The sequence below is a fragment of the Carcharodon carcharias genome, chromosome 13 (genome assembly GCF_017639515.1).
Source record: "Carcharodon carcharias isolate sCarCar2 chromosome 13, sCarCar2.pri, whole genome shotgun sequence".
Lineage (NCBI taxonomy): Eukaryota > Metazoa > Chordata > Chondrichthyes > Lamniformes > Lamnidae > Carcharodon > Carcharodon carcharias.
This window is the reverse complement of record NC_054479.1, coordinates 130,581,475-130,600,450: the sequence shown is the minus strand read 5'-3', so window position 1 is coordinate 130,600,450 and position 18,976 is coordinate 130,581,475. Positions and strand designations below refer to the sequence as shown.

At 41.8% G+C, this 18,976-nt stretch overlaps 1 protein-coding gene across 2 annotated transcripts in view; it reads right to left on the bottom strand.

Annotated features, from left to right (window-relative positions):
- The window catches only part of chchd3a (coiled-coil-helix-coiled-coil-helix domain containing 3a), a 328,691-nt gene that overhangs the window by 86,619 nt on the left and 223,096 nt on the right, over positions 1 to 18,976 (bottom strand). The gene's annotated exons all lie outside the window — the stretch shown is intronic.

Genomic DNA, 18,976 nt, shown 5'->3' with positions numbered 1-18,976 from the left:
ATGAAAGTTCATCAACCTGAAACATTAACTCTGTTACTCTCTCCACAAATGCTGCCTGGCCTACTGAGTGTTTCCAATATTTTCTGTTTTATATTGAACATATTATACTATGTTGTGCTCAGTGCGAAGACACTTAAGGTTCTAATTAAGGCCCAGTAAGGAATATACAGCCAAGATATTTGATGATCCAGATATTCTTCATAGGGAATAACCATGTATTAAAAAATATGCATGCAGTAGAAATTCTGAAATGATCACCTTAAGTGCTCATCTATAACCACAAGATAAATTCTCCAAGTCTACATAGACATAACTCTCAATTAGAAGGTCTAAACTGGAGCATAATTTGTAGTCTGCAGGCAAAATGAGCATGACACTCATTGATTGGGCAAACTCATTATTCTTTGAATTGTGCCCTGTCCATCTGTACCAGCAGAATAGATAAGGCAAGGCCTTGGTTTCATGTCTCATCTGAAGCATGGAGCCTCTGACTGTAAACAAAGAACGTAGCCTAGAAATTGCACCCATCACCTGTACAACCGCCTGACTTAGGAAGAACAATGCTACCACGAGCCAGAGTAAAAGGGAATAGAGTGAAATTCCAAAGCAAAAGTAATAATAAAAAGATATTGAAGAAATGGTTTATTTCACCACACACTAAAGCTAAAGGTTGAGCTCTGAGATTCAATTTCACTGCACTTTGGTTTTCCTTTTGATATTTTACTAGCTGAACAATATGATCAGATATGAAAGCAAAAGCTTCCATGATTCACACTCATTAGACCAGTGATTTTCAAACTGTTCATTTTAGGGACTTCTTAATGCTGCCACAAATCCATTTTCTTAAAAAAGTTATAAGAGGACTCTGTGGTTTGTGAACTGGTGGCACCTTCTCATGAGATTTTCATTTATTTCTACTGCAATTTATCTCCAGCACAATTTTATATTCACTGTTCTACATTTATAAAGTCAACACTGCCATTTGCAACTTGTTAGAAGTTCAACAGGATTATCCTCTTGATGATCACAGCAATTTCAACACAGAAGGAAATCTTTCAGCCTGTTGTGTCTGCCAGTACTGTCTTAACACTGGATCAAATTAAATTTCATTATCTTACTCTTTAGCCATTATGAAGACAAAAGATGAAGTCCAATTTGCATAATAGCAAAAATGAGGGAACCAAAGGGCAGGATTGTTGTCATGGGGGATGGAAAACTACCTTCAAGGGTAACAACTGAATTGAACTGAGGAGAGTCCTTTAAACACTACTGGAAAAACAACCTTACTGTCATGGTGAACATATTTAGCTTGTTGGATTATCCTTCCCAGTTCTTGATAAAGTCTTGAATGGAGTGTTTGAGGCACGGCTTTAACTTGCTCTCTTGCCCCTTAGTTAACTACCGCTTGGCTCTCTTCTTGCATGTCTCTTACACATACAACCTGCCCTTGGTAACCATAAAAAGCAACTGGACCATTCTTGGTCATCATCAGGATATGGATGAAACCAGCAAGGCCAGCATTTGTTCATTGTTAGTTCACCTTGAGAAGGCAGTGTAAGGTCACCTTCTTGAAAAGCTGTGTTCCATGTGATGAAGGCGCTCCTCACAATGTTATTAGGTAGGGAGTTCCAGGAATTTGACCCAGTGACAAAGAAGAAAGAGCAATAAATGTCCAAGTCAGGGTGGTATGTGAATGGGAGGGGAAGAAAAGACAAATTGTATAAATATTGTGCCTTTCACAACCTCAGAACGTCCTAAAACGATACACAGCCAATGAAGTAATTCAAATTCTATACTCTGTAGGCTTCAAGTCATTCAAAACTCTGCTGCACCTGTCCTTATATCACATACAGTTCATGTATTAACCCTGTGCTTGCTGACCGACACTGGTTCCCAGTCAAGCAACAATTGGATTTAAAAATGCTCATCCCCACTTTAAGTCCTTCTAGGGCGTTGCCTTTCCCTACCTTCATAATCGCCTCCATTCCCTCAAAGCTCCGCGATATGTGCACCCATCTAATTCTGGCCTCTAAGTATCCGCAACGTAAAGTTTTTTTCTTTTTTATTCTTTCATGGAATCTGAGTGTCACAGGCAAGGCCATCATTTGTTGCCCATCCCTAATGGCACTTCAGAAGATTGTGATGAGTCACAATTGCTAGCCGTAACTTCAGCGACCTTGGTCCAAAACTCTGAAATTACCTCAAGAAATCTTTTGGGTTTTCAGATACTCCTAAAACCCTTTCAACCAAACTTTTGGACATCCATCCTAATATGTCCTCATGTGGCTCATTGTCTAATTTTATTTAGTAATGCTCCTGGGAAGTGTCTTGGGACCATTTATGTTAAAAGCACTACATAAACACAAGTTGTTGTTGTTTTAAGTGTGGTCACTACTGTAGCACTTGGAGGGCTTGCAGGTGATTATGTTCCAGTGCATCTGTTGTTCTTGTTCTTCTTTGTGTTGGAGGTGGAGATTTAGGTGGTGACTATATAATAGACATGGAACTTTAAAATTTCAAGCATCCACAATAAAGAGGTGTTATACAGGTTTCTTGCTCCTTTTTCATATCTCTTCATTGTGTGTAATAGAAATTGAAGATATAGGGAAATAGGAACAGGAGTCAGCCCATCGAACCTGCTTCACCATTCAATTAGATCATGGCTGATGTTATGGCATAGCCAATGACAAATGCTAAGCTATTCAAATCCCAAAGGCAAAGTTGAAACAACTGCCTCAACTTGTTTTGCAATTTGTATAAATTTCGAGACACGTGCCTTGAATTTATTAGTAATAAGGCCACCAAGTCTTCTAGGTTATTACAAAACTAGATTCAACGCTTGTTAACAAGAAAAATTATTTTTTAGCACATACATATTTCTACAAATTACTACCATAAATCCCCTAATCTAATCCCCAGTTACACTTTCATTAGGGCAACAGTAAGACACATATATTTTAAAAGACCCAGGCAAAGAAACATTATATCTTGAACAATCCAATTCAAAGTGACTTCCTTAAGTTCTACTTGTTGTAGACAGCAGCTTGAGGCATAGATGCTGAAGGCTTTTCACACTTGTTAGATCCTAAAATGCCTACCCTTACACACAGCCTTCGCTCCTTTATACATATTTTACCCTTTGATTGCAAATTCCCATTGTTTCACTCTGTCTTTAGACTTTACATTTCTTGTAATAAAAACGTCTCAGTGCTAATTTTGGGAAAAATAAACACAGTGTTTCGGAACTTCACCGGGCAAAGTGACATATTGCACCCCTCCTTTGAAAACAATCTAATCTAGTTTATTTAAAAATGCAAATGTTCCCTTGACACCCATGTTTATCTACTTAACATTTCAAGCCTAGTTTATCTTGTAACACATCAAAGTCTTCAGACCAGCTGCCTTTAATTCAATTAAGTCTCAGACACACACATAGACAGAGATAACACTTTTTTACAATAAATTCCAACAACATTATTTTACCTTCTTGACATCGACCTCAATGCCATTTTCCCACTCTTATCTCCATATCCTTTGATGCCATTAGTCTCCAGAAATCTATCGATTTCTGTTTCGAACATGCTCAATGAGTGAACTTCCATAGCCCTCTTGGGTACAGAATTCCAAAGAATCACCGCTGTCTGAGCAAAGACATTCCTCCTCATCCCTGTCTTAAATGGGCTACCCCTTAAACTTACATGATGTCCCCTGCTTTTAGGCTCATCCCCCTGCTTTTAGGCTCATCAGCCAGGGGAAACATCTCTGAAGCAGTCTAAATGTAGCAAGACCTGTTGAAAATAACAGTCATGCCACGCAAATGCCAGGAAATGAACATCTCTAACAAGAGAGAATATAACCATTGTCCCATGACACTCGATGGCATCACCATCACTAAACCCCCACCATCAACATCCTGAGAGTTACCATTGACCAGAAACTGAACTGGACTAGCCACTGTGGCTACAAGATCGGGTCAGAGGTTAGGAATCCTGCAACGAGTAAATCATCGTCTCACTCCCAAAAGTCTGTCTACCATCTACAAGGCACAAAGTCAGGAGTGTGATGGAATACTCTCCACTTGCTTGGATGAGTGTAGCTCCAACGACACTCAAGAAACTTGACACCGTCCAGGGCAAAGCAGCCCACTTGATTGGCACCACATCTACAAACATTCTCTTTCTCCACCAACAATGCACAGCAGCAGCAGTGTGTACCATCTACAAGATGCATTGCAGGAATTCACCAAGCCTTCACCAAGCGAAGGCCATGAATGAAGGGAAAAAGATTATTTGCATAGACTGTGAACAGCTGTTTTTTTTAATTCATTCAAGGGATGTGGACTTCATTGGGTAGGCCAGCATTTATTGCCAATCCTAAATGCCCTTGAGATGGTGGTGTACCAAGCACTGATCCTTGTAGTACCCACGAGCAACAGCCTGCCACCCTGAGAATGATCCGTTTATCCCTACTCTGTTTTCTGTCCGTTAACCAATTCTCAATCCATTCTACTATATTTCCCCCAATCCCATAAGCTCTAATTTTATTAACTAACCTCCTGTATGGAAGTTTGGTGAAGATGGAGGAAGGGATCCTTTCACTTTTTACCTTTCCTCAGTAAGAAGAATGGTGGCCTTGGTAAGGAGGACCTGGTAAATAATTCTTCTGTGCTTAATATTCTCTAAACTCGAGGAAGTAAAAGTAAACCCAGTAATTTAAGGGTAAGTCATGTCAGGGCAGCTCGGCCAAATGGAATCTCCTCCTGTGCGAAGTGGGAAGTCAGGGACACTTCCAGTGTCCAGGGCGACCATGTGTGTAGCAAGTGTTTTCAGCTGCAGCTACTCTAAATCCATGTTTCGGAGCTAGAGCTGCGCCTGGAGTCACTGTGGAGCACCCGCAAGAATGAGATCTTCATGGATAGGGCTTACAGTGAGGTAGTCACACTGCAAGTAAAGAGAGTACAGGCAGAAAGGGAATGGGTGACTACCAGACAGAGTAAAGGCAGGTAGAGCAGGAGTCCCCTGGGTTCATCTCCCTTTCCAAAAGATTTTCTGTTTTGGATACTGCTGGGGAAGGTGGTTTCTCAGGGGAATGCAGCAAGAGTGGCACCACGAGTGGCTCAGTTGCACAGAAGGGGGGAAAAAAGAGTTGGAAAGCAATAGTGATAGGGGATTCTATTGTAAGGGGAACAGATAGAGGTTTCTGTGGCTGCAGGCATGACACCAGGATGGTATGTTGCCTTCCTGGTGCAAGGGTCAAGGATGTCACCAAACGGCTGCAGGACAGTCTGATGGGGGAGGGTGAATAGCCAGAGGTCATGGTTCATATCAGTACCAATGACATAGGTAAAAAAGGAGGCGAGGTCCTGAAAGCAGAATGAAGGGACCTAGGAAATAAATTAAAAAGCAGGACCTCAAAGCTAGTAATCTCAGGATTATTTCCAGTGTCACATGCTAGCGAGATCAGGAATAAGAGAATAGACCAGATGAGTGTGTGGCAAGAGAGATGGTGTAGAAGGGAGGGATTTAGATTCCTGAGGTATCAGGACCAATTCTAGTGAAGAAGGGACATGTACAAGCTGGATGGGTTGCACCCCAGTAGGATTGGGACCAATATCCTCACAGGGATGTTCACTAGTACTGTGGGGGAGTGTATAAACTAGATTGGGAGGGGGATGGGAACCTGAGCGGGAAGACACAGGAGAGGGAAACAAAGATAGGAATGAAAGACAGAAAAGAAAAAAGCAAAAGCAGAAGGCAGAGGAAACAAGGGCTAGCAGCAAATAGGGCCACAGTACAAAAAAAGATGTGTTACAATGTTAAAAAGACAAGTCTAAAGGCATTGTATCTGAATGCATGGAGCATTTACAATAAGGTAGATGAATTAACAGCGCAAACAGATGTAAACGGGTACAATATGATTGCGTATGGAGACATGGATGCAGGGTGACCAAGGCTGGGAACTGAATATCAAGGGTACTTGATATTTAGGACAGACAGGCAAAAAGGAAAAGGAGGTGGCATGGCATTATTACTTAAGGATGAAATCAGTGCGATAGTGAGAGGGGATATTGGCTCAAAAAATTTAGATGTAGCATCAGTCTGGGTGGAGCTAAGAAGCAACAAAGGGCAGAAAACATTAGTGGGGGTTGTCTGTAGGCTTCCAAACAGTAGTGATAAGGTAAGGGCTGGCATTAAACAGGAAATTAGAGATGTATGTAACAAGGGTGCTACAGTAATCATGGCTGACTTTATTCTACATCCAGACTGGGCAAACCAAATTAACAATAATACTGTGACGAATGAATTCCTGGAGTGCGTACGCGATAGTTTTTTAGGCTAATATGTCGGGGAATTGACTGGGGCACATGTTATCCGTGATTTGGTATTGTGCAATGAGAAGGGTTTAATTAATAATCTTGTTGTATGGGCTCCTTTAGGGAACAGTGACCATAACATGACAGAATTCTTCATTAGGTTGGAAAGTGAAGTAGTCCAATCGGAAACTAGGGTCCTAAATCTTCAAGGAAACTACAAAGGTATGAGGAGTGAGTTGGCTAAGATAGATTGGGGAACTTCATTAAAAGGCATGGTGGTGGATAGCAATGACAATATTTAAGGAATGAATGTAGGCATTGTAACAGTCAAACGTTCCTTTCTGGTGCAAAAATACAACACGAAAAGTGGCCTAACTATGGCTAACGAAAGAAATTAAGGATAATATTAAATCCAAAGAGGAGTTAAACAAAGTTGCTAGAAAAAGTAGCAAGCCTGAAGTTTGGGAGCCATTTAGAATTCAGCAAAGGAGTACCAAGAGGTTGATTAAGAGGGGAAAAATAGAGCATGACAGTAAACTTGCATGGAACATAAGGGCAGACTGCAAAAGCTTTTATAAGTTTGCAAAAAGAAAAGGATTAGTGAAGACAAATGTAGGAACCTTTCAGTCTGAAATGGGAGAATTTATAAGGGAAAACAAAGGAAATAGCAGAGCAATTAAACAACTACTTTAGTTTTGTCTTCATGGAGGAAGACACAAATAAAGTCCCAGAAATACTAGGAAACCATGGGTCTATCGAGGAGGGATTGAAGGAAATTAGTATTACTAAAACAATTGTGCTGGAGAAATTAATGGGACTGAAAGTTGATAAATGCCAAGGGTCCGATAATCTACATCCCAGGATACTAAAGGAGGTGACTATGAAAATAGCGGCTGCATTGGTTGTCATCTTCCAAAATTCTGTATATTCTGGAACAGTCCCGGTAGGTTGGAGGGTGGCAAATGTAACCCCACTATTTAAAAAAAGGGAGGGAGAAAACAGTGAATTACAGACCAATTAGCCTAACACCAGTAATCGGGAAAATGCTACAGAATCTATTATAAATGACGCGATAAGAAGACACTTAGAAAATATCAACGGGATTAGACAAAGTCAACATGGATTTATGAAAAGGAAATCATGTTTGACAAATCTACTGAAGTTCTTTGAGGACATAACTAGCAGAATAGATGAGGAAGAACCAGTGGATGTGGTGTATTTGGATTTTCAGAAAGCTTTTGATCAAGTCCCACATAAGAGGGTAGTGTGTAAAATTAAAGCACAGGGGGATTGGGGGTAATATATTGACATGGATTGAGAATTTGTTAGCAGACAGGAAACAGAGAAGGAATAAATGGGTCTTTTTCAGAACGGCAGGCAGTGACTAGTGGGGTACCGCAGGGATCAGTGCTTAGGCCCCAGTTATTCACAATATCTATCAATGATTTACATAAGGGAACCAAATGTAATATTTCCAAGTTTGCTGATGACACAAAACTTGGTGAGAATGTGAGGAGGATGTTTAGAGGCTTCAAGATAATTTAGACAGGTTGAGTGAGTGAGTGAGCAAATACATGGCAGATGCAGTACAACGTGGATAAGTGTGAAGTTATCCACTTTGGTAGGAAAAACAGAATGGCAGAGTATTATTTAAATGGTGATAGATTGGGAAATGTTGATGTACAAAGGGACCTGTGTGTCCTTGTACACCAATCACTGAAAGCAAGCATGCAGGTGCAACAGCAGTTAAGAAGGCAAATGGTATGTTAGCCTTCATTGCGAGATGATTTGAGTACAGGATCAAGGATGTCTTACTGCAGCTATACAGGGGCTTGCTGAGACCACACCTGGAGTAGTGTGTGCAGTTGTGATCTCCTTACCCAAGAAAGGATATACTTGCCATAGAGGGAGTGCAGCGAAGGTTCACCAGACTGAGTCCTGGGATGGCAGGATTGTCATATGAGTCAAGATTAGGCTGACTAAGGTCTGTATTTACTGGAGTTTAGAAGAATGAGAAGAGATCTCATTGAAACATATAAAATTCTGACAGGAATGGACAGCCATTCTGAAAAAGACCCATTTATTCCTTCTCTGTTTCCTGTCTGCTAACCAATTCTTAATCCACGTCAATATATTACCCCCAATCCCATGGATGCAGAGATGATATTTCCTCTAGCTGGGGGCGGGGGGGGGGGGGGGGGGGGGGTGGTTAGAACAAAGGGTCACAGTCTCAGGATACGGGGTAGGCCATTTAAGACTGAGATGAGGAGAAACTTCTTCACTCAGGGTGGTGAACCTATGGAATTCTCTACCACAGACATCACTGAATATATTTAATGAGGAAATAGATTCCTTGATTCTAAAGGCGTCAAGGGGATTGGGGAGAGTGCACAAGTACGGCATTGGGATAGGGGATGAGCCATGATCATATTGAATGGCGGAGCACGCTCGAAGGGCAGAATGACCTACTCCTGTTCCTATTTTCCATGTTTCTAAGTTTCCAGAATCCATAGAATTTTTAAAGATAACCACCAATGCATCCACTATCTTTCTAGCCACCTCCTTCAATGCTTTGGGATGAAGCTCATCTGAACAACGGGATTTATCAGCCTTCAATCAAGTTATCCTTTCAAGTGCTACCTCTTTGCAAAGACTAATTTCTTTTAGTTCCTCAGTTTCACAAGTCCTTTGGTTGCCTTGTATCCCAGGGCGATTTTCTGTATCTTCTTCTGTGAAGACAGATGCAGAGTAACTGTTTAGTTTTTTTTTTTATTCATGCAGAGGGTGTGGGCATCGCAAGCTAGGCCAGCATTTATTGCTCATCTCTAAATGCCCTTCAGAAGGTGGGGCAGAGCTGCCTTCTTGAACTGCTGCAGTCCATGTGACATAGGTACGCCCACAGTGCTGTTAGGAGGGAGTTCCAGGATTTTGACCCAGCGACTGTGAAGGAACGGCAATATATTTCCAAGTAAGGATGGTGTGTGGCTTGGAGGGCAACTTCCAGGTGGAGGTGTTCCAATGCATCTGCTGCCCTTGTCCTGCTAGGTGGTAATTCATAGGTTTGGAAGGTGCTGCCTAAGAAGCCTCGGTGAGTTCCTGTGTTGCATCTTGTAGACGGTATGCACTGCTGCCACTGTGCATCGGTAGTGGAGGGAGTGAATGTTTGTGGATGGGGTGCCAATCAAACGGGCTTTGTCCTGGATAGTATCAAGCTTCTCAAGTGTTGATGGAGCTGCCCTCATCCAGGCAAGTGGGAGTATTCAATCACACTCCTGCCTTGTGCCTTGTAGATGGTGGACAGGCTTTGGGGAGTCAAGAGGTGAACTACTCACTACAGGATTCCTAGTCTCTGACCCGCTATTGTAGTCACAGTATTCATATGGCTAGTCCAGTTCAGTTTCTGGTCAATCGTAACCCCCATGATGATGATAGTGGGGGATTCAGTGATCGTAACGCCATTGTATGTCAAAGGGTGGTGGTTGAATTCTCTGTTGTTGGAGATGATCATTCCCTGGCACTTGTGTGGCATGAATGTTACATGCCACTTGTTAGCTTAAGCCTCGATACTGTCCAGTTCTTGCTGCATTTGAACATGGACTGCTTCAGTATCTGAGGAGTTGCGAGTGGTGCTGAACAGTGTGCAATTATCAGCGAATATCCCCACTTCTGACCTTATGTTGGAATGAAGGTCATTGATGAAGCAGCTGAAGAAGGTTGGGTGAGGACACTAGCCTGAGGAACTCCTGCAGTGGTGTCCTGGAACTGAGATGATTGACCTCCAACAATTACAACCATCTTCCTTCGTGCTAGGTACAACTCCAAACAGCAGAGAGCTCCCCCCACCCCCCAAATAACCAGATTCCCATTGGCTCCAGTTCTGCTGGGGCTCCTTGGTGCCACCTTCAGTCAAATGCTGCCTTGATGTCAAGGGTAGTCACTCTCACCCCAATTCTGAAATTCAGCTTTTTTGTCCATGTTTGAACTAAGGCTGTAATGAAGTCAGGAGCTTAGTGACTCCGGCGGAACCCAAACTGAGCATTAGTGAGCAGATTATTGCTAAGCAAGTGCCGCTTAATGACCTCCTCCACTTTACTGATGATCAAGAGTGGACTGAAGGGGCAGTAATTGGCTAGGTTGGATTTGTCCTGCTTTTTGTGTACAAGACATACCTGGGCAATTTTCCACATTTTCCAGGTAGATGCTGGTGTTGTAGTTGTACTGGAACAGCTTGGCTAGGGGCGCAACAAGTTCTGGAGCACACGTCTTCAGTACTTTTGGCGGAATTTTGTCAGGGCCCATTGCCTTTGCAGTATCCAGTGCCTTCAGCCATTTCTTGATATCACATGGAGTGAATCAAATTGGCTAAGGACTGGCATCCATGATGCTGGGGACCTCCGGAGAAGACCGAGATGGATCATCCATTCGGCACTTCTGTTTCTCTTCCATTTCCCTGTTCTCCACCATAAATTCTCTTGTCTCCACCTGTAATGGGCCCACATTTGTCCCAGCTAATCTCTTCCTTTTCACATACCTAAAGAAGGTTTTACAGCCCTGATATTCCTCGCTGGTTTGCATTCATATTTTCTTTTCCCTTCCTCAATCAGTTCTGTCGAAGGGTCATGAGGACTCGAAACGTCAACTCTTTTCTTCTCCGCCGATGCTGCCAGACCTGCTGAGTTTTTCCAGGTAATTCTGTTTTTGTCTTGGTCCTCCTTTGCTGGCTTCTAAACTGCTCCTAATCCTCAGGCTCACCACTTTTTCTGGCATTCTTTTTAGCCACTTCCTTTGTTCAGCTAATAGATGTTGAGATTTTTTTATCAGTTTTATGAGGGTCTTTTACTTCTCGTCAGTGCTGGCTATCATTTTGATCTACCATCACACTATTCTATGAAAACCCATGAAATTTGTCCATTCTGGTTAACATCTCCTTAAATGTTGGAAGTGCTACAAAGTGATTCTGACCTCCTATTTTCTTGCCCCATTTCGACCACCAGAGTTGAAAACTGCAATGGATGAAGGTCATTGTCTTTAGCATCCCCATGTCAGCATATTAATATACCTTACATTTCTTCAGCTAAAACTACATGCAAAAACTAAGCATGATAAATTTTAACCCCTCTGATATGATGTTGTTGCATTCATTTTCAGAATTTCAAGTGTTTTGTCCTCCTACTTACAGTACCAAGTTGTTGCATTTCCATTTTAAAAGATTTACACCTGGTATCTTGCACCTTTCAGCTGCAGCAAAATTGGTAGGAAATCTAATCATACTGCCTAAGGTTCTTCCTGAATCAAAGCCGATGATTGTTAAGCCATGCTATTTGGTCTTCTTTGAGATGCATTATTGGACATTTTTTCTGTTGTTGGTTCTAGTTATAGCTGTTAATCAGATTCCTGTTGTTGGTTAGTTTGATATTCTGTGTCACAGCGATCCCATTTCTGTTTCTTTTGGTGAGATAAAATATAAGGGCATAAGAACATAAGAAATAGGAACAGGAGTAGATCATCCGGCCCCTTGAGCCTGCTCCGCCATTCAGTAAGATCATGGCTAAGCTTCTTGTGTTTCCATTTCCACATTCCCATCTAACCCCGATAACCTTTGATTCCCTTGCCTAACAAGAATCTATCTGCATCTGCCTTAAAAATATTCAAAGACCCCGCCTCCACCACCTTCTGAGGCAGAGAATTCCAAAGTTGCACAACCCTCAGAGAAAAAATTTCTCCTCATCTCTGTTCGAGAAGAGTGACCCCTAATTTTAAGAACAGCGCCCCCTAGTTCTGGACTCACTCAAGAGGAAATATCCTTTCAATGTCTACCCTGTCAAGGCCGTTCAGGATCTTGCATATTTCAATCTAATCATCCCTCACTTTTCTACACTCCGTAAAAACAAGCCCAGTATGTCTAACCTTTCCTCATAAGACAATCCACTCAGGTATCAATCTAGTAAATCTCCTTTGAACTGCCTCCAATGCATTTACATCCTTCCTTAAATAAGGAAACCAAAACTGCACACAGTATTTGAGATGCAATCTCACCAATGCCCCTGTATAACTGAAGCATAACATCCTTATTTTTATGTTCAATCCCTCTTGTAATAAAGGATAGCATTCTATTAGCCTTCTTAATTACTTGCTGTACCTGCATATTAACGTTTTGTGACTCATGTGCTAGAACACCTAGATTCCGCTGCACCTCAGAATTATCCAGCCGTTCTCCATTTAAGTAATACTCTGCTTTTTTGCACTTCCTGCCAAAGTGAACAACTTCTCATTTTCCCACATTTAATTCTATTTGACAGATCTTTGCCCACTCACTCAACCCGTCTATACCCATCTGCAACCTCATGACCTCTTCACAACATACTTTCATACCTATCTTTACGCCATCTGCAAATTTAGCTACCATGTCTTCGCTTTCCTCATCTAAGTCATTGGTGTAAATCGTTAAAAATTGAGGCTTCAGTACAGACCTTTGTGGAACTCCATTCATCACATCCTGCCAATAAGAAAAAGACCCATTTATGCATATTCTTTTTTCTGCCAACCGGTCAATCTTCTATCCATGCTAATATGTTACCCCCTATACCATGAGTTTTTATTTTCTATAATAATCTTTGATGTGGCACCTTATCAAATGCCTTCTGGAAATCTAAGTACAGTATATCTATAGGCTCCCTTTTATCCACTGCGCATGTTACTCCCTTAAAAAACTCCAATAAATTGATTAAACATGATTTTCCTTTCACAAAACCATGCTGACTCTTCCCAATTGCCTTGAGCTCTTCTAAGTGCCCAGCTATAACTTCCTTAATGATCAATTCTAATAAATTCCCCATGACAGACTTCAAGCTAACTGGCCTATAGTTTCCTGTTTTCTGCCTCCCTCCCTTCTTGAATACATTTTTCGACATTTGCTAGGGTTATATTTGCTACTTTTCAATCTGATGGAACCTTTCCAGAACCTAGCGAATTTTGGAGAATTTACACCAGCACATTGAGTAACTCATCAGCCACCTCTTTTAAGACCCTACGACTTAGTCCGTCGGGACCCGAAGACTTGCCAATCTGTGGCTCCATCCATTTGCTCAGTACCGTTTCCCTAGTGATTTCAATTTCACCAAGTTCCTTTCCCCCGCTCACCTCCTGATTTGCAGCTATTACTGGAATGTTTTTTGTGTCTTCTATTGTGAACACAGAAAACAAAATATTTGTTAATTTCTTCCGCCATTTCCTTATTATCTACTATTAACTCCCCATGTCACTCTCTAGAAGACTAACGCTCACTTTACTTACTCTTTTCCATTTTAAATACCTGTAGAAACTCTTGCTACCTGTTTTTACATTTCTAGCTAGCTTCCTCTCATTCTCTAATTTCTTTCTCCTGATTAACCTTTCAGTCATTCTCTGCCGTTCTTTATATTTTGTCCAATCATCTGTCCTGCCACTCATCTTTGCGGAGTTCTAGGCTTTTTCCTTAACTTGTTTAGTTAACCGCGGATGGTGGGTCCTCCCCTTAGAGTTTTTCTTTATAGTAGGAATGTACTTATTCTGAATACTCAAATATCCTCTTAAATGTCTGCCACTACTTCTCTATTGATCTATCCTCTAGCCTAGTTTCCCAGTTCACTTCAGCGAGCTCAGCTTTCATCCCCACATAGTTGCCCTTATTTAAGTTTAAGATACTAGTCTTAGACCCGCTCTCCTCCCTTTCAAACTGGATGGAAAATTCAATCATATTGTGGTCGCTGCTGCCTTTACTCTGAGGTCATTAATTAATCCTTTCACATTGCGCAATGCCAAGTCCAATATAACCTTCTCTCTGGTTGGTTCCATAACATGCTGCTGTAAGAAACTACCTTGAAAGTATTCTGAGAACTCATCCAGGCTACTACTGCTAATCTGATTTTTCCAGTTTGTGTGCAGATTAAGGTTACCCATGATTATTGCCGTCCCTTTATCACAAGCACACAATATTTTCTCTTGAATACTTTGTCCTGCACTGTGGCTACTGTTAGGAGGCCTGCAGACCACTCCCACTAATGACTTATTTCCCCTACTATTCCTCATCTCCACCCAAACCCATTCTACATCCTGATCTCCTGAACCAAGGTCATCCCTAGTATTGTACCAATGCCCTCTTTAATTAACAGTGCCACCTCTCCACATTTACCTAGCTTCCTATTTTTCTTGAATGTCATGAACCCTTGAAAATTAAGGGCCCAATCTTTGTCGTCCTACAGCCATGTCTCTGTAATTGCTATCAGATCATATTTATTTACTTAAACGTGGGCCATCAATTGATTTACTTTATGATGAATGCTACGTGCATTCAGATAGACAGCCTTCAGTTTTGTCTTTTTGTTATCTTTGTAACACCTGGTCATGACTGCTTCTCAATGATGCATTGATATCTCAATGCATTTTGCTCACAATGGCTCTAGTTTGTGTCCTTCACCTGGAGCTATCGACTCAAATCCCAACTCCCTGTCTTTTGCCTCCATGCCTCTTTAAACTTCATTTCAAAATTCAAATGCAATACAAAAATAAACATCTAATCATCATCTTAGCAACACAGCCAAAGCAGATTCTATCCTCAACTAATTTTCACAGGAGTGTACATTCCAAAAAGGGTTGCCAGACAGTGATCAAGAGGAAGAAACCTGGCTGATATTTGTCCTTCATTATCCAAGGCTGCTAAGGCCAATTGTAGCACCTGAAGTGCCGTCCACATTAATATTGCCAAAAACTAGAATCAAATTTGGTCTTTCTTTCTCCGTTTTGCTCAGTACCAGTAATATACCATGTAATGGATCTTTCTACCAAGCCATCAGGCTGCCAATATAGAAACTCACATTATGCCTTTGAACAGGTACAATACAAGCATTTCTTATTGCTTGATAGTAAAATTCTTCCTTAGAGATCAACTAATGAGAAGTAATTTACTCTGGCACCAAGAATAGGAAATAGAATATGAATAAATACTGCCAGAAACCTGTGATTGATCATTTCTATATTAAAAACATTCCCTGATGATTTCTCAGTATATTACCTCTGTATTTGAAGTAAAATGTAATTATAACAAAGTTTGGTGATTGTTCTTAGTAACAATGTATTAGACCAATAATCATTCTACAACATGCAGCACAGCTTACTGAAACGGTCCATTGGGTTGCTTACATAAGAGATTTACTTGCTAAGACTCCAAATCAACACTTGATCTGTTTCTTGAACAATGGGAAGAAAAGTAATTGAAAAGATGCATTACATGGGACAGCTTGGTTTTGACTGTTGAGTGCGTACAGATGATGAAGTGATTGAACATGGGGGTGGGACCAGAATGGTCTTTAAGACTTTAAAATATTGAGATTCCCAAAATTGTCCTGCAACATAGAAAATTACACAAGAGCAGGCCCGTTATGCCTGTGCTGGCTCTTTCGTTGAATTATCCAATTGACCCCAGTCCCCTGCTGTTTCCCCATAAGCCCTGCAAATTTTTGTCCTTCAAGTATTTATCCAAGGGTTTTATGGCACAGACGGTAGTGACCCTATCTCTGGGCCAGAATCTCAGGTTCTGATTTGATGGCCATTGAAGCTGTATTCATAATGTGGCCAAACATAATGTGATCATCAGCCTTGTAAATCCTTCTAATATGCCTGATCATAGACAGTAAGACTAAGAGGGTTTCCTGGTTAGCCATACTGTAGAAGGCAACTGCAAACCACTGAAGTACTTTGCCAATCATAATCAAGGACTAATCCAATGGAAGTCGCCAGTGCCCTCTTAGGGCATGGTATCTGGAGAAGGAGGAAGTATTTATCCAATTCTATTTTGAACTGAACTAGTGAATCTATTTCCACCAACTGTTCAGGCAATGCATTCCAGGTCACATTCATTTGTGTAAAAATAGGTTTCTTGATGAAGCTTCTGATTCTTATGTCTGTCACCTTAAATCTGGATTTTCAAGTGACCAACCTTTCTGCCACTGGTAGTAAATGCTCTGTTGTGGACTATCTAAAAGACACTTGACACAGAGTCGACTGTAGGTAGATTCAGCAGCAATTATTTATTTAGTACAAGTGTGCACACCTGGGAAATGCTCTTTCATAATGCTCCAAAGGCAATTCAAAGTTACAGTTTCTGTCGGTTATATATATGATCTTTTGGGTAACTCATCATTAACTCACGATCTTCTCATCTTGTCTGTATAATTGTTACATCCTTAATTACAAATGAATTTACAACATAAACACAGAATGACCACCTCCACAGTTCCGGAGAAATTTGTAAAACAATCATGGAAACACCTGACCATCAGCACAAATGATACTCCAAAACATGTACTTTGCTTATCTATCCTGGTGTTTCACTGCAGTGCTGAGCATTCTGCATATCTTGAGCCTGAGGTCAAGCTATCAGTTTATTAGAGTATAACTCTCAGACCATTCATCAACTTCCTGGCCTAGCCAGAAGGTCATATTTATTCTAGTTTCTTTTTTCCTGCGAACATTTTTAAAACTTATACCAGCAACTTGGCCAAGCCTGGGTAATCCCATGATGCATCCTGATATGCCTCTTCAGTCCCCCCCTTTGGCCCTTGGCTACTAACCCCCAAGATGGCCAACTAAGGCTAAACTATCCTGTGCTCCTTGCCCCATCACAGCTGGCCAGGCAAGTGGCTGGATTCACATGGTCATATTTTCTAAACTACATCTAGTATACTCTTTCTCCCCAGGTTTGCGCAGTGCTTTGGTTACGACTTTAGCAATGGCTTGGTTCCGGCACCACGTACCACAATCGATAAGTCTGAGAGCAATTAGTAGTTGTACCACCAGCAGTATGAGAGAGTTAATTCTGATCCAAGGATGAATATCCACCCTAATATCCGAGCCCCAAATCGCCTACCACCATAATATGTGCTCCAGTTTGGTTTTCACATTCTTTTCCAGTTGCTCGACTTCCTGTTGGATCCTGTGATACTACTTCATTGCTGCCTGGACCTCTTTCTGCAACTCTGGTAAATGTTCTGGCAGCTTCGGGATTCCCTTTCAATTGGGAAGCAGGTAACTCAGTAAGTCCTCATTTAAATAATCAGTTATATTCACCCACTCCTTGTTAGAAGGCCAGATGTGGGTTATTGCCAATTGTCCGATTGTTGTTGGGGCCTGGGGTGGAAACAGAAACTTGAGTTGATCACTGGGCAGTACACATTACTGTACTGGTTTGAGGTTCATTGGTGATTGCGCAGTATTCCCCCTCCCCACCTGCGTTGGTTCGTGGCAGGTACTAAAGGTTTCAAGGGTACAGTTTATGGTGGTGTTAAAACCACATGTTGCTCTTGTCCCCGTCTGTATGGGTTGTGGGCAGACAACATTATTTCCTTAGTCCCTACACCCAACCAACAAGATTCCCACAAAGTGCGCTCTTCTCTGGGTTGCATATTTAGATATGGGGTTAGTACTTTAGCCAATTGCCATCTCTTATGATCCAATATTTTCTACCTCATGGAGAGGTCTGGATCCCTCTTCCTATAAATTAGGCATGGCCAGAAACATTCCTACTAGGCACAAGCATGCGGAGACACAGTGTTTGGCTTTAAGGTATGTTCTTATCAGTCCTCTCAGGATGCAAAAGGAGCAATTTCCACCTTTGGGTGCCCAGGTCTCTAAAGTGTTCTCCATGATCCAGTCCGGCACATATCCACTGTGGAGTTGGGCCAGATTGGGTCAGACTTCTGCCACCAACCATGTGCCTTAGGTTGCACACACACAGTCCCTGCCAGTGTGTGGGGGCCCGACGTAGGGATACTGACAGTTGGTTAATGGTATGGGCATGGTCTTCTAGAAACTGCACTGATCCTAATAAGGTTCCGGCCAGGCTTTCTCCCGTCTGCCTCTGCTGTCTTTCCAATTCGTTGAGGGAACTTATGTTAAGAGCTAATATGGGGGTCAGGTGATTAACTTTGTCATCTATGCCCGCTATGTCCGGGGAGCTAATAGTGGACATCTTTGTGCCATGCAAAGTGGCCACATCATTAATTAGGCCTCGTTTACGGCTGGGCTCATTCCATCATACGCATGCCCTGGATGCTCAGAAGGCATCGGACAGTCATAGAGGAGGCATTGGTAGTTCCATCTGACTTAGTAAGTGCAACCAAAACTATCTCATGACCTATGCCCTAAAAAAGATTTGCTCCAGAGTTCCGCACCATAAGTCAACTCTGGGGTCCAGCGCACACTTGTGGGCACTTTCAAGGCTCCCTGGTGGTTGAAATCGCAGTCCTAAAGGTTGATGTTACTGGGGTCATGCGAGTAGTTGTAATCGTGGGAGGATCCCTCAGGCACTCCCTTCATCTGCCATACTCCCTCCAAAACTCCCTTGCACTATTTTGGGGACACATCGATTTAAGGTAAGGGGAAGGAGGTTTAGAGAGGATGTGAGGAAGCATTTTTTCACCCAGAGGGTGGTGGGAATCTGGAACTCTCTGCCTGGAAGGGTGGTAGAGGTAGAAGCTCTCATAACATTTAAGAAGTATTTGGATGTGCACTTGCGATGCCATGGTATACAAGGCTATGGGCCTAGTGCTGGAAAATGGGATTAGAATAGTTAGGACAAAAACAAAAATACCTGGAAAACTCAGCAGGTCTGACAGCATCTGCAGAGAG